At 37.2% G+C, this 16,964-nt stretch overlaps 1 long non-coding RNA gene across 2 annotated transcripts in view; it reads right to left on the bottom strand.

Moving 5' to 3' along the window:
• Window positions 1-1,866: 1,866 nt before the first annotated feature.
• LOC139991613 (uncharacterized) overlaps window positions 1,867-16,964 on the bottom strand; it is an 18,095-nt gene continuing 2,997 nt past the window's right edge. The window contains exons 2-3 of one of the 2 annotated variants that reach the window (XR_011800883.1): window positions 3,668-4,399; window positions 1,867-3,312 (exon numbers count right to left, since the gene is read on the bottom strand). This is a non-coding gene — a long non-coding RNA (uncharacterized lncRNA). Of the gene's footprint in view, window positions 3,313-3,667; window positions 6,603-16,964 lie in introns of those variants that run through there. The other variant, XR_011800882.1, reaches the window with a different exon arrangement.

Genomic DNA, 16,964 nt, shown 5'->3' with positions numbered 1-16,964 from the left:
CGACTGCATATAGAGACTGTTTCATCTTCCTAAATAGAGAAAGAAGGTTAAGAATCTTTGAATCTCAATTGCTTTAACTTGATGACATGAGATATAACATATATTTCTTTCTTCTAATGGACGATATTACGATATAGATGCGTTTACCATATGTTCGTTTTATCGACACTTTATTAAATTATTAAATTATTATTTTATTAAACTATAAATTTGAAATATTTCGTATCGCGAAATCGACGTGAGATACGAACTCAATTTTAATATTTATTATCGTAGTTCGTAAAAGAACGCTATATCTAATATTTTATATATCGTCGTATCGTAAAACGTTGCTCCTCGCAACACAGTGAACACGGAGAAAATTGTATTATCCGTGCAATCTACGTGACGAAGTATGGTATTACTCGAACCCTTTCAATTTTCCATGAAAAATGTTTCTCGTTAATTCATACGAGTTCCACTAGACAGGATAATCGTTCGTAATCTCTTTCGTCATTTTCGAAAGCTCGTTATCGCTGACTTGAAAAATCTATCCGAGCCGTGGCATTGAATTATTGGCAAGGCCGCTGGTTCGCGTACTAATGATTTATAGTTGATTCGTAATCGTTTTGGCCGGCCTTGGTAATACAATCGGCTGACAGCGTTTTCAGTTGGCTATTCGGCCGAAATAGTTACGTGTGCGTCTTCGGTATGTCACATGCTACGATCGTTTCAGCAAAACTTTCCACGGGACACCGTAACAAGACACACTAGAAAGGTCCCTGACGAATGCCGAAATGCTTTTGCGGCTCAAATAACGCCGCGTCATGTCACCGCGTTGCATGCGCGTGAGCTAATTAACGTCGTTTCGTCACGTTCTGAGCCCTTGTGTACCGCATCGAGCTGTCAAAATCCTTGTCTCGAATCGTGACGTTTCTTGCGACCAATTAGTTAGGATGATCTAATGGTTTAGTGGCTGCTTCTCATCCTAGTAATGTGAAATATTCTTCCACGCTTTTAAGCGTAAGTCGCTCTTTTTCTCGTACCCTCACGTTTTGCGTTCGTTATTATGAAAACATTCACGATATTTTTTAAATCATGAAAATACGTCCAAGTAGAAGATAAAATTGTAATTCGGTTAATTATGAAATTGGTAACCAGACTGCGGATACTAGACGCGAATTCATATTTTCACGAATATATTTAAAAGAGCGGAATCTAGGTGGAAAGTTGTTTTACTTATTAAATATCGTAAGGAGTACGTTTTATATATTTTTGTGTATTGCATGCATTGTTACATCTTGAAATTGCTCATAAATCCGAAATCTCAAAATCTCGACTTTGTAATAGACTTGATCTTATAATAAACAAGGGCCACAACAAATAATATTCACTACCAGAGTAAGAATGTTAATGGACGAATGTTATCAGTCAACGCGACTAGAGGGAGATTACTTATTTCTTGTACGTATGTCGAACTGTTCATACTTTTTATTATACGGAGCACTGCACGAATCGGTCGCCGTGATATTTCAGCTGGTCCTTATAAAACAATAAACAGATGTTTTAAACGAAAGTTGGTCGAGTAAGAATTTATGGATGTAAAAAGGGGACTTTTGAAAGATAAAAAGCATCCTTTTTCATATAATTTTTTTATTTATATTTAAACTGTCAATGATATTGGAGGTTGGTAACCCGTATTTTCCATTGAAAATAAGCGGTATAATACTCTTTTGGCTGGCTGCCTACCGCTCGCGTCGTCTAAATGTATAATGTAACGTAATAAATAACACGGTGTTTGCGAATATTGAGTTTCTCTAACGTTATTTTCCTCTATTTATACTGTACGAGAAACGGAGCATCAGCATACTATTTTTCTTTCCTTTCTTCTTCTTTTTTTTTTTTTTTTTTTTTGCAATCTCGTATGCTCGACGATTTTAATCTTCGATCGAGTTTCTTTATTAGGTACCACTGAAACTCGTTGCATATATAGCCTATAATCAGTGTTCACAATTAATTTCCCATCTCTTTGAATTTTTTCACTGGCCGATTCAAGAGTTCATCTAGTTGATGATCGTTCGCTGATTTAATGCTATAATTTCGCCTGGATGCTTGTGTGACGTTTCAGTTTTGCGGTTGGCTGATGCGAGAGGTTGTGTATTCCGAGAAGCAAATCAGGCGAGTTCATAGGAGCAGTCACGTAATCGGGCCGTGAGATTTCTTTCGGAATTTTCATGGCTTGAATTAAATATAATTGTATCGAGGGAGTTACGTGTGATCGCCGTGCGTACATCCCATTAAACTCGAATAGTCTCGAATGCTGCAATATTTTCTTGTTTCTGGCGTACTCAGGACGCGCACTACCGCTGCAATTTCTAATCAAAATAAGTCGCGCATGGTCTCATCGACCAATTTCTACGTACCTCCATTAGAATCAATTTGCAGATGAATCACGTGTTAATTGCATCGGTGCGAAAGCACATGACTTCAATATTCCCTGAGAAGATGTCGCAAACCTTCGTGAACTTGCACTTTTCTGCTATTGCGATTTCTTACCGCTAGAACTGCCGCGACGATCAAAATGGGGTTAGGTCATAACGGCCAATTTATGGAGTATATCTTAGATTCTTCATAGATTTCCAACAGCGTAACTTTCAAGATCCGAATAATTCTTTTCTACAACACACAGATACAAGCTTATTTTTCTTTCTGCATTATTTTCTTTGATACAACATTTTATATTTTAATAGATTTGAAAATGTATTTAAAAATTCCTAGTTCCAATGTCCACAATCGCAAGATCATGGAAAGATCTGTCTAGCTTTTGCTTTCTCACGAATCATTCTTCGATTGCATAGGACTAAAGATTTTCTAAAGCTGCCCCGAAACATCAGATAAATATATTGGAAATATCTGTGAACGTGATTTCATAACAGGTGTAGATTGTTTAATTTTATCACGCTTGTAAGATAATCCACGCACGAGTAATCTTTATCAGATAATAATTGAAATGATAAAGTACGTTATATCGTGGACGTATCAGAAACTATACTTCAACTACATCCAACGTCTTGTCCTAGTAACGTTCTTTTGCTTATTAAAAGTGCATGGTCGAAATATGAAACACATGTTGAACTATAAGGGACACGTTCACGAAAACTCGCTGCATGACAGTGATCACGTACTGGACCTCTTGCTACGGGGAACTTGCCTGCTGGTTTATCGTAGGTCCCTAATGACGTCAGCATCATCCACGAACGGCAAAGGAATTCTCCGAAAAAGATCCGGCGACTGGTCCGTCGGTGATTAGGAAGAAGTTGCCAATGCTCTTACCTAGTTATATCCACAGGGAGGAAATGCTTGAATGCCACTTCGAAATTACAGTCGATGATATAATCTCTTTGTAATCGCGTTTAAATTGCTCGAAAGTAATTAGTCGCTCTCATTTTTGAAAAATTCCCAACAGAAACTGGTTATTACCCGTTACGTTCGTGTAATTTATTTTGCATTTAGTTACGTATAAAAATTTTTAATAAAGTATAAAGAATGAAGTTTTCAGTTTGTGAGGTATTATTTTTTGTGAATCACGAGATATAGGTACTTTTCCTAAATGACTTTCGAACATTATACGAATCCTTTCTCGTCAAACGTGTCAAAGAGAAATTGTAATCGTAACCTATTTCGGTACCTGTTATAAAAGTCGTTAGTACCTGTCGCCTGTGAGTCGTAAAACTCGTTCGTCACACGTACGTCTGTTTCAAAGAAGGAGCGATATATTATTGGATCTCCCAGAAACAATTACCTCTTTAATTCTTAAAAAAAAACACGCAAAAGTTCCAAAATTAAAAGAAGTATTATTTCGTTGGAAGATTCTTCTCTAAAAGAAATGTTCGTGAGAGTTTGCACATTTTTTTATGGCGTCAAAGTTCTGTAATCCGTAAAAAAGAAGGAAAAGCTCGTTAAATTAAGTAAAATATTATTTTTCATTCAAAGAGACTCGGTAGAAAGAAATATTCCCAAGAGTTGACGAATTTTTATGAATGAAAATTATACACGTGTTCAATGAATAAAATACAGAAAAATCTCCGACTTAATGACTCTTTCTTTCTCACTCTTTTTATCATTTCCGGCAAGCGAACACGCCAAACGATTTATGAGCTCTTTCTTAGGGAAACATTTGGGTTATCGTCTCTCTTTTTTTTCCCTCCTTTTTAAATAAATATCTATGGTTGACGCTCCCCTTTTTTTCCCGTCGTGGACGCTAGAGGAAAGTGCTGGCTTTGAAAATTTCTTTCATCCACCGTTCAGTTTTTAACGCGCGTAAAGCTGTTCCAATGACGCACACGACTTCCACGAAGAAAGCACGCTCGAGGGTGGAAGGTGGAAGCCGATGAAGAACTACGCACTGGCCGGCACGTATCTGTTAGATAACAAGTGATTAATTTCAACACGCGGACATTAATTGAACGTCGAAACTGTGCGTGTGCCATGTGCCTTGAAAAAAGTGCACCACTTAGCTTGATAAATTGTCGATAAAGAGGCACGCGGGTAACACGAGTTGAAACATCGATGCGACGTCGTTTCTTCCATGTTTAAACAAAAATCCGTGTCAATGAATTTGTTTTTGTGAGCAGGGACACCCCCCTCGTATGACCAGTATAAAACAGTGGCTGACGCAAGTCGGTTCTTTCATCGGTCATCGAGTTGTAACATACATTCAGAAATTCTTACCAGGCAGATAATGATTTTTGTACTCTTCTCTGGTGACTCACTGATTTTCTTCGTAGTAACGAAATTGAATTTTATCGCCGAAATAATTGTCGACAAGTACAGGAGGAATGATCGCAGCTACACTTTTAAATCCTTCGCGAAGTTTTAGAAGGATAGAAACTGCAATTCTCATCAATTATAATTTTGCAATCGGTTGCACGTTTCCCCGATTTCTTACTTTGGTTTCATAATTAGGAATTAATAGCGATACAACGCAATAGCACGGCAATAGGTAAATAAGGTAAGAGCCGAAAGTCGTGAATGTATATACATATAGAGATGTAAGTTATCGAAATATGAAGTTTTTTCATATTTTACATCGATGAAACAATAAATTCATTTAAAGTTTCTTATTACGATAAGATCAGTCTCGATTTTATAACAGCAGTACGTTTCTGAAAAGTCTCAGTTACTTCTAGCATATCTTCATTAAATGCTCTCCATTCATCGTTCTCACGAGCGATCGTGTCAGACTTTTACCCTTCCACTAGTCTGTCGGTAGATACATACATGTAAAGAAATCGACGTATCCTCACGAGGAACAGTATCACTCATTAACATATATTTCTTCTTTGCTATCAATGGGTGATTCTTACAAGTATGAAGCACAAGCCCGATAGTAATATATATGTCTGACTACTTTACAGTAGTAAAATTTTAATCATGAATATCTCGAAAAACGTTGAATATGACAAGGTATTTTCATAAACAAATTGACAAAATCTACCAGCGTACGACTGTAATATTTCTCTCTTAATAATATCGTCGAAGTGGAGTTACAAGCTTTGTAACTACTTGTATGACTAATTTACTAATATCTTGAAAAATATACAACGTCTGAATAATGCGATATTTGTATAAACACAATAATGTGAAATCTACCAGTGTTACTATAAACCAGTTATTACCAGCGTACTATAATACTTTTTTTTTCACAAGTTCCTCCTCTTGACATAAAGTATTCAGACTAATGGTTGATTGCCTATTTGATGGTCAGACTAGTAATTATGGAGTAATGACTATCAACAGGCACAAACTCCATGATTATTAGTCTCATCATTTTTCCACATCACTGTGAGTCCAATAACGAATACTTTGGAAAATATCAAACATCCGATCCTACAACGCATCGTTCTTAAAAAAAAGAAAACAATAACAAAATCTACCAGTATATAAAGTTTCAACTAAAAATCTAGATTGCAGGCCTAAATATCTTGCACGTTGCTTGTGAAGCAAGCGTAACAGCTCGAACGAACGAACCAAAGGTTTGAGAATACGTGATCGTTAGTGCAAAAACAATTGCGCGGTGACTAGGCTTTGTTGCGCAATGGTGAATCAGACATTTAGCGAATTGGACTAATTACCGTAGCAGACGGAGTAGGAATTTTCGAGATCCGATAGCCGATCGGGGAGGTAAGGGACAGTCGCAGCGTTGGAAAAGGAGGATGATCGGGGTCGTCTTTGGCCATTCGGTCGAGTAAAGTGTCGGCTGAGCCGCAGACGGCGCGACGCCGTTTATTTGCGTCCGTGATGGGACGTCGGGTCGCCGCACAGGTGCGTCCCACGATTCTTGGCGTTTCATACCATCTTATTCGCTGCGACGTTCGCTACCGATCCGTTGAACGTACCACGGACTTTGCGAGCTCCACCATATACGTACGGATCTATTCGCGGTGGAACAGAGATGCTGCCAAACCTGAGGCTTCGCTGATTTTCCTCCCAAGCCAACGTAAACGTCTCTCACAACGACACGCGTTGTGTAACGACAAGAGGATCTGCAGACTCAGTGCCCGATTTTCCAAGCTGTCAGCTCGAAAAATGAGTTGATGGAATTGCAGATGGTGGCAAAGTTTCCGTTCATCCGTGTAATATTATACCATTCATACCTACAGGCAGTTTCGTTAAGATTAAAATTTTAGAGCGATCAGGCTAACAAATTTGAAATTTCTCGTAGGTTGTAGATTCTTCGTAGACTTTTCATTAATCGTAGGCTCTTTCTGGATTTTCTTTCTTTTTCTTTCAGAGATTACAGATTCTTCGTAGATTTCTTAAAAATTATAGATTCTTCATAGATCTTTTATGAGTTATCGATGCTTCCTAAATTTTCCATAGATCATCATTCGAATGATTTTTGTAAGGTATATGGAATATAAGTTTATTTTTATCTTTGCATTATTTATGCAGGTGTTTTTTATTCATATATCTTTCATTTCAATTTCTTTGGAACAATTTTTATGCTCAAGCCGCTGTCACTTCTAACGTTAATACCATATACACCAAGGAATTGAACATTTCAACCATAAAAGCAAGTAAAAATAGAGTTTGAATGATTGAAAAATCCTTCAAAGGAGCTTGAAGAATTCTTCGGGCTCACTAGTGACCAGTCTTGGTCTTCCACTATCATAAGATTACAAGAAAAGGTTACCTATCACTTTCTAGAAATAGTTGAAACTTAAATTCAGAAATGGTATTTTAGAATTTAAAAAGTTGGATGTTCGTTTAACAAAAGTCTGCTTTCTAGAAATGTTATCGTCGTTGACAGTTTTGTTACTTTCTATCTCGTCAGATATTTCAACGGAGGAGCTTTTCTGTCGCAAATGAGAATGCGGTTTTACTGTTGTTTTATGGCGCATTAAGTCATTGATGTCGCATGATTATTAACGAGATTACGCGATTCTTAATCTACCAATTGTTCTTCCAAGCGATACACGTACGATGTCAGTATAAATCCTCTATCCGGGTAATATAAATTCCTTCCGTGTGATATAAATTTATGGAAACAGGTGGCGTACTATTAAATGTCTTACAATCGTAAATTCCATTCTCTTGAACGATGAAATATGTTCTATATGTTCGTGAAATATGTGCGTTTATGTCTAGAAACAGTTGGAGACATTATTATTTCACTATTTAATTCCCTTTAATTCCTCCTTATTATTCGTCTTATTAAATACATAGGTACATGCGAGTGCCAAGTAAGAACCAATGAAACACGTTGTATTGCTCCATGCTCTTTCGGTAGAATTAGTATTCTCGAATAGTCGTGACAGTAATCACGTTTAGGATAACTAAGGAGACAAAAATCGCTAGAACTCGGGCAGCGTTATTGTATAAAACAAATCACAGGATACTTGTCTCTGTTTACGCGTAACTCGACGAGGAAAAAGATAGAGAGAGAGAAAAAGGAAAAGAGAGAGAGAGAGTGTCTCGTTTTCCAGGTATGGGCCAACGCTATTTTCGCATCCTCCACTCGAAACCAGTCAGTACCGTGGATCCTCTGTCTCTGTTTGTCTTTCTCGTTTCTTGCGTCTCGTGCCAAAGCGATAATTATCGTTAAGTCTGCTACGATCGACGCTCGACGTGCTCGTAAGTACTGAAGAACGGCTATTATATAGACGGCGCCAGTCTTCGTTCGAAATAAAAAAGAAGAGAAAAGAAAGAAACTCTGTGAAAATGTAAGGTGACGCTCGAGAATGATGTTACGACGACGAGATGTTCGTACGCGTAGTCTCGCGCACACCGTCCATCGTAAATCGTCGTATAAGTGGGAAGATTCTATCTCGTTCCATAATAAAAAAAGATAAAAAAGAAGAGAAAAAAGAAAATAATGAAATAGAATCGAAGATTTCGTTTTCGAAAAAAATTGCATTCGAAAGTCAATGGGATAAGCAGGCGCGAATCTGACTAACGACTGGTATTTTGCGTATTTCACTGCAGATTGAAATGCAAATTCATATCTTCATGAAGACATTGTACGTTCTACATATTTTTTACACGTCTAAATTTCCCATAAATGCGTAAATATCAGTAATATACAAGATCGTCATTGTGACTTTTCGTGCAGGCTGTAATTTCACGATGCAATGTCAGGTAGCAATTTCTTACTAATATTCTAGCCTCTCTAATCTCAGAATTATTTATTGATGTATATCTATAGAAATGTACAATATACAGTTACTTATTTATAGCTAAGATAGTATGAGGAATACACCCACGGGAAGCTCTATAAAAATCAGTACCTGTTAAATCTGACCAAAGTATATCTAGTAATCGTAGAAACAAGAAATTCGAAACGCGTTTAATTTTTACGAGTTTGATAATTGCAGCATTAAAGTCTAGAAACAAATATAACGAACATAAGAAGCAAAAGCTAAATTATCTAAAATTATAAGCAATTCTTAAACCTTAAGAACAAATTAATAGTTGATACTTTTCCGTACTGACGTTTTACAGCATACGAAACTAGTCGCAGTAACGAGCCGCAACGAATCCGTAACAACAGTTATCAATCAACTGTATGTCCTAATCAACTAATTTCCAAATAAATTTCCCTCAAAAACGTATCCTGCAACTAGATCTTGTTATTCTTGATTTTCATCTCACTTTCAGCCATAGAATCTCTCTTACCCCATTCTCGTATCGTGAATTATATGCCACTCTGTATATTTCGCGCGTACGCATGCGGCAGCGACATATTAAAAGGTCGAAAGACGTTTTTGATGGTGGTCGGATCCGGTGCGTAATCGCGGGCGAATTTACGCATATTTACCTAGCCAGACGACGAAGACGCCGGCGCCTCAGTGAGTGAAAACGAAGTTTAAAGATGAGCCGGATGGACGTCGCCGACGACGTCCACGACCAAGACGACGACACGTTTCTCTCTTCTCACGAATGATATCGGCAACAGAGAGACGATACCTTTTCGACCCACCAGCAGCGAATCTTAAAGCTGTCGACGTGAGTTGTCGCGGCGCCATAAGATTCTCGTTTTCTTTTCGAGCTTGTTGCTGCTCCTTTTTTTATAAACGATCTCCCGCCGCTGGAAATAATACGATCGTATCCGCGGACTTTTTCTCGAATCCTCGTCGCGGATGGCCGGGGCGAGCGTCCGTCGTGGCGCCAGTTTCATTCTCGCAACACCTTCTTTTTCCTCTTGCCGATTCTCATCTTATCTTATTTGCCTGTTCATTATAAGTTTCTTTCCTCGATCGGTTTTTACTTTTGCACTGTTATTTTTCCTACAGTCTGATGCTTCGCACATGGTAATTTACGATAGTCATACGGTAATAATATATCAGTGAATCGACAAGTTGCGAGTTATAGATTATAGACTTTTTTTTCACAATCTTATTATTTTACGGTAAATAAGATAATAGGGTGAGTTGTGGTTGGTTAAAGTCATTTATAGGATTTATTATCGCTCGATTTATCGCTAAACTCGTTGCAATTATAGATTTATTATTATTTATGTGGTAAGTTGGACGATTTAGTTAAATTAATAACGTTACTAAATCAACAAGTTACTGGTTGTGATTCTAAGGCAGGTAGGATAACAAGGTGAATCGTAGTTTGTAAAATTTAAATCCTATCATTTGTTCTATTACCAAAGTTATCGTTTCTATGAATTTACTAGCGCTAATAAGTTGTCACTTGTAAAATTTCAGTAATAATATTGCGCAACAGGATCCTGACGTTAGAATTACGTTCTCGACGTGCATACATCATATTGATTGTTACCATTCTGCGATTTAGAGTGAAATTGGAACTTAGTCCATTTGATGAGGTTGCATCTAGTTACGCGTAACTTTAAACGCGGTGTTCCGGCAAATCATTAACACGTTGTATGCCACGTGGACCACTTACCAACCATCAATTTCTGGACAAATGCGATTATAATTCGACACTAAAGCGAAATGGAAACACAACCAGCAGAATTGTTTGTGACTCTTCCATTCGCATTTTTCTTATCACTCTTCTTCTTTCGAACTTCAATTTGTCGCGATGATAAATGTCCTTAAATCTAATATTAAACCTAACTTCTTTTTATTCTTCTTTTTCTTCATAAGTAGAATCCTGTTTATCTGAAGTTTATTTCTTGAAACAGAACTAACGTTTGTATCTGACTAAATGCACCGTCATTTATTATTAACATTTATCACCTACTTCATTTTTCATTTCAATTGTGTATCGTTTATTCCAAATTCATTTATCTCAACGTGAATTCCTATTGTTTAAACAAGAAATCATAGACGGCGGAAAAAAGTCAACGAATTCCTATTACATAATGTCTTCTGATAAATTCACATAAAAATTCATTGTACATGAAACAGGCAAGATAGCGTGAAGGCCACATGGACAAACATAAAAAGTCATGTTTCCTATCGTAAACGATAAATTTTAACGTTTAATACACCACCGATTAAGCATGTATCAAAAGTGTCTTTGCCACTTGTCTTAAGCATTTTGAATATGTTGATTGTCATATCTCTTATGCCCTCGATATTCTTTGTTGATTTATTATCTATATTTAAGAAGCATACTTAACCTTATTTAAGAATCACACCGATTAACTCCATAAATTAAAAAATAGGGATAAGAGATAATATTACAAGTATTATTTTCTAATGTTGCTTTCAGAATTCATTATTAAACACGTGATACGTCTACAACGAATAGATTCATAGAAATGACCTATCATCTTAGGAAGATAATAAAAAGTTATAAAATTTGCAAAAAGTTAAGATGATTGGTCTAGTTTACGAAACACTCGTACAGTTGGAAGAAAAATATTTTCTTACGAAGTTACGGGTTTCATATTCGTATAAAAGTACTGGATCTTAACTAATTAATATAGAAATGTTAATAATTACAACAATATACAGATACTCTTTGCAGCCACTTTATGCATATCTTTGAATCTAACAGGTTGTCTCCCCTATTATAACTATGTACAATATATAAAACTATTTCTTCTTGGTAACCAAGTGACATCAAATTGTGGTCTTCGTACGTTACCTTTAAAATCGTCGAATCGCTACGATATGTCTTGCACGATGGCATCAGCTCGTTCACCGATTCTCCGATCCACGTCCTTTGCCGTGTGTAGACGCGCGGTGTGAGTTCTCATCTCGTCGTCGGGGTTGTTTCGTCTGTCCGTGAAATTTATGCGTATCGGCGGGCGAGAAGACGGTATAAGTGTGTCCATCACGTAGGTTAGGCTAAATCGGTTACTCTGAATCAACACACAGCAGAAGAGACAGCCCCGAGAACACGGGGACTCGTCTAGACGCACAAATCGCCTGCCAGCCAGCCGCCACGAGCATTGTTATAAAGACCACCCGCTTTTTTGGAAGCTATAATTAAATAAAAAACGACCACCGTTCTTCACACGTGACGAATGTCTGTCAGTCGTTCGATCAGATTGCAACGGTTTGCCTTCTTATTTTACGTAGAATATCTGACTAAAGTAACGACTTTGAAACTTCAAAACCTCGCTCCATGGGGAACGCTCGAACTACGATAGAAACTCGTACATACTTTCAGCACCACCTGTCCAAATTGCCAGATTTTGTAATTTCGTATTTGTCACCATCCAAACGTCTTTCCAAAGACATAAGGAAATTTTTCTATTCGCGAATAAATAACTATAGATATAGAGTTTTCCAGCGAAATAGTAGAAAAAAATGAAGATAACAAGAGAAGACTCGAGAAGTACATTTTTGTTGATTGTTTCATTGCAACGTTACTTTATAATTAGATGAGTAGTTTAGAAACTATCCTGATCGACTCCTTGAGAAGAAATTAGATTCACTGTGGTATTTACCATTATTTGTGCCATCTTATTGCGACGACTGAACTTACAAAAGTAAGTCGTTTGTTTCTTAAAAATTGGATATTAATCGTGCACTTAAATAACAAAATTAAGAAATAAATAAAAAGCGGAGTTGATCGATTTGGCATGTGACAAGATCGAGTGTGTCTAACATGAAATGGCTAAAAATGAAAGGAATTTGTTAGGTCAAAGTAGTCTGCCGTTCGAGCAAACAGTGACTGGAAATAGTCTCGGAGAACGTAACGATGAATGAAACGCAATTACTACGAATTACTTCGATGGTAGGAGAGCAGTTGTTCTGAATCGAGGAAGCTCGTACGTCTGGCCAGCAATGCGGCTAAATTATCGGCATGTGAAACGAAAAGCGATAAAGCAGTCGCTTGGTGGAGGTCCTGAAATGCTAATCTCCGGGTTTCGAAGTCAACATGGTTCGCGATAGTCGGCGACAGTTCGGTATCCGGTCTTTTCGAATCGCACAATTGGACAGGCTTTCGATTGAACTAGGCAACGCGCTAAGAACGGCCAGCTGTGTCGAACACCGGGAATGTCGCGTGGCTGATGCAACCTGTGTTCGCAATGTGCAGTTTAGTCCAACCTTACGATCTTTCTTGTTGTGAGAAAGACCGTCGCGCATTATCGTTCCGTGATAAAATAATTTCGTAATCGAAAACATTCTTCGAACAAAAATTCTCGCTGCACCTCGTTATCTGTGTGTAGAAATACAGAAATAATTTATTTTTTTTTCTGTTCATTGATAATGGATTCTGTCCATTTTGAATAAAATTCCATTGCCTTGGTTTACAAATAGTACATAATAGTTACACCGCCAATGTTTACGCATTTATGGGAAATTCAAAGTTTTAAAAAAACTTGCACAGAATTACACACAATATCTAAATTATAAAATACTTCTTATGATATTTAGCGCAGAAAATAGATCCCTGAGTAGGTTTCATTTGTTTAATTACGTTCGTGAAAATATAAATTTCTATCGACATCCGCAGTCTAGCAATAATTATATTCTTCGTGGAGTAACTCAATTTCCAATTCGATTCAATGTTCCGGTGGAAAATTCTAGAATAGAAAATCTGAAATTAAGACAACGAGAAATACGAAGAGTTTGTTTTCAAATACGTATCATCCTCTCTTAAGAAATTTTCTTTTCCCTACAGACGAACAACATGATATTGATAACCGATCTATCTTGCCACATTCTAACTACGAAAATAGTACGTCAGTGACTGTTAACATGTAAATATTATTGATCTAGCGGAAACTTCGCATTTCACATGACGCTAATGGTACCGACTCGCGATCGAGAATTACATCTTCATTCGTCTTTTCTGAGTAACTTAGAATCGCTTTATTTTTTATTGTTCATCCTGTTCGATCCTGGCAGTTATAATTTTTCCTTTCACCCTTTAATCGATCGATACATTGATGTAACGATTATGCTTAGCATTACGTGATTTCAATTAAACGTTAATCGACTGAACGAGCGAGAAACTCGTTTATCACACTGATGATACGTGTACTTCGGATACGTGGCTGCGCATAAGAAACCGAAAACATCGTGACGATCGAATCAATTGTCCGCCATTAATAGGCTACGAATAATATCGAATTATCATTTTATTTTTCTCGCTGGCTGGATACACGGATACAGGGGTATGTATCGTCACGGATATCGACTCTTTCCACGAATTCGTCGCATCTTCTACGACTTTTATACACGCCACTCGTACACACAAATGCACTATGCCGTGTGTAATTATGAACGGCCACAAGTGTGTCATGTACAGTTTGTTATTGACTTCGTTGGAAGCGTGTAATCTAATTTCGCGTCAACGATGCAGAATATTCTTAACACATTGTCTAGGTCAGAAATCGCGCAGTTCATCGCAATATTGACCTATTTGCTTGCCCGTAAGTCGCCTTTTATCACACTATGATCCCGTGCTAATGGAATTATAATTGATAATTTCGCGGATCCCGTTATCACCCGATTGGACAAGTTCAGCGAACTCCAGTGATGCAACTTTGATCTTAAGTTTTGGTTACCGATCAGATCGTCGATGGACGGATTTAATTTCCTTGGATTAGTATTATAACCCAAGAGCATCTCTCAATCACAGCAGTAATAATTGTGGAATAGAAAATAAATAAAAATTTTGCTTTAAATGTAAATAATATAAGATATAAAAGAATAATTCTCGTATTGCCACTGTTTCATATTTATGATTTATTTTTTCACTACTTTCATATCGAATGGCGAAATATTATTTCTAATCCTTTACTGGCGGTATAATAAAATTACAAATGATTGAATACTTTTCAAATTAATTCCAAGCCATTTATCTCTGGATGAAAATTGCGAAAAAGCAAATTTTATAGCTGTCTTTCTAAAACTTATCCACAGTTCTTATTCCGAAAACACCTATCTATTATGAAAATATATGTACAATGATGTACATATGGGTAACGCGTGAAAGAAATGGATCTGAGGAAAAGCAAAAGAATGCGAAGGGTTAATAAATTGATGAAGATTGCTGGAATCGGTAGCAGCGCAATAAATCGTTCTAGAAAGCATCACCGCGATTTCCCACGCTGGTTGCTTCGTATCAACCAAATTGCGGTTGCAAACGCGCAATACACCAATGTACTACGTATCGATTGATCGTTGGAAATTGGAGCGAAACCGCAATACAGGTGCACGCGATGATCCATCAGTCTGATGCTAATCAGATCGATTTTCATATATCCTGAAGAAAATGACGTAACAACACAGCTACAGGTGTACGCACGCATGCACGTACGCACGAGTCTTGATACATGAATTAAAGACGCATTTTACCGTTAAAAGGGGGCAATTTACTACGTCGAATTCCCGCTGCGTTCTACTACCAGCGTGTGTATGTACTTTAAAGGCTAACTATGCGTCAGGTGTGTGATTTCTCTTTAAATCACCTTGGTTTAATCACCTCGCGTGAGTTTAATCACCATCGCGATAGCACGAGGAAGTTAGATAGATTTTTTTATACCTTTAAGAAATTTAATCATTATCATCGTGGAAGCATTCGATTGTAAAAGCTCCGATAAATCATGTATTAGATTGGTATATATATTGAGCGTCATTTCCAGATAATTCGATGCATTCTTTTAACTAGTTTCGTTATTACAGGTTTATGAAAATTATCTCTTCTAAAATTTAAAAATCCTTGCAGTGGAACTATTACAGTACCTCAATTTTTTTTAAGTAGTCTATGCATTAAAAAATTTATTATTCACGACGATCAATTTATTATATACAATACTTTGTTAACATTGAACACGCGTGATTTATAGCAAATTTCTCCTGCATTAGCGTGCTTGATAACTGATGATAGACCAATTACAATTTGATAAAATCTTTTTCACACAAAAACAATATAGCGTGTAATAAATCGAGCAATGTTAAAGGAGACGGCGAAAAGTTCAGATCATCGATGCGATCTTCGTGATATTAAATCGCGTCTCTTGTTTCGTAAACTAATTTCTTTCTAATAAATTGGTGACGAACGAATTCATATTAAACGTATGACGTCCGATCGAACAGATTGGCAACAGATGTTCACACGTGGAATGTTCGCTATGCGGAGATCACAGCGAATGACTTTAACTAGGATCAATCGATCGCTATTGGGTTAACGGTTCGGCAGTGCGAAATTGCTAGATCGAATCTGCCTCTACCAACGATAATGCGAATCGCGAGCGTAAATCGCGAATTCCGACGATCTTTTCTCCACCTGATCGTACCTTTCCTTTCCTTTTTATATCATAAATCTCCGTATTCAACAGGTCACCATAATTTAAGATAAGCAAGAATGAAAACCACGTCGAAAATAATGTCGAAAATATCAAAATGATCGATGTGTATATACACAGTGTGCACCCTTATTCAGAAGTAGGAGGATACTTACACATTTTCAATCGTGTTCGAAATATATAAATTGCCAATATTAAATCACCTATCGCTTCCAAATTTTATACAGAATAAATAATCAAATTATGTACATTCTGAATCTTTGAAATCTCCGAATTATAATATGTTATTAATCCTCATAAATTTATTACTCGCTTTCGATAGAATTTTTCATAATTTTTTACAAACATTTGTCGTAATCAAGCAAGTGTTCTCATATTTTTAAACGCAGGTGTAACAAAACGGTATGCGTTCGCATGTAAGAAAGTTCGAAGGAGATGATTTTTCATTAAATCACAGGTGGATCGAACGCGGTCATCGGCGTAGGTGTGTATCGTTATCATTGTCGCACGTTCGTTCCCCCGATTTCTGAGAAACCTGGCCTAAATTCGAGAGGCCCTAAAAACACCTAAAAATAGTTTCATAAGACGGTTGCGTCTGGGGATTCTGGATGTTATAAATCTGTTCGCTTCTTCCCTTTCTCCTCTCGGTTTTCTCTTTCGCGGCCTCTTCTAACGAGAATCGAATTTATAAGTGGCGAAACATCGAACGCGTTTCCCTTTGCCGTTGTTCCACCTTTCCTCTTTTCCATCGTAAGTCGTCTTTCCTACTTCACACGTATCGCGCCTCGTTGACCGTCGA

The sequence above is a fragment of the Bombus fervidus genome, chromosome 10 (genome assembly GCF_041682495.2).
Source record: "Bombus fervidus isolate BK054 chromosome 10, iyBomFerv1, whole genome shotgun sequence".
Taxonomy (NCBI): domain Eukaryota; kingdom Metazoa; phylum Arthropoda; class Insecta; order Hymenoptera; family Apidae; genus Bombus; species Bombus fervidus.
Note: the sequence above shows the minus strand (reverse complement) of the source record. Positions and strands in the feature narration are given on the sequence as shown.